We start from the raw sequence: 382 nt of genomic DNA, 5'->3' as shown, positions 1-382 counted from the left end.
AAAATTGCCAATGATACGTTCAATTTCTTGTTCCTTCCTTCCCATACCCATAAAAATGAAGATTTTCCTTTATCCAAATATTTATAGTAGCTGCCCCTTTCTGCTCTATCAGTGCTTTCTATCCTGAGGCTTCCTCTTGACTTTAAATAGGGCATTATTAATAGCTTCAGTTGGCCAGAAAGGTGCAATTATGCTGAATAGATGCTGACCTCATGAGACCCAGCACTTTTTTCCTGATTTTTTTTAATGCAGAGTGGTAGTAAGAGGAGTATTCCTCATAACATTTGCTCCACTTTGACTGCTTACCAAAATGTCAACTTTCTATCAACATTCTGGTCATTACTTCCCTTCCCCCCCCCTTCCCGCTGTCTTCCCCATCCCT

The sequence above is a fragment of the Meleagris gallopavo genome, chromosome Z, assembly GCF_000146605.3.
Source record: "Meleagris gallopavo isolate NT-WF06-2002-E0010 breed Aviagen turkey brand Nicholas breeding stock chromosome Z, Turkey_5.1, whole genome shotgun sequence".
NCBI classification, from domain to species: Eukaryota; Metazoa; Chordata; class Aves; order Galliformes; family Phasianidae; genus Meleagris; species Meleagris gallopavo.
This window is presented reverse-complemented; position numbering follows the sequence as displayed.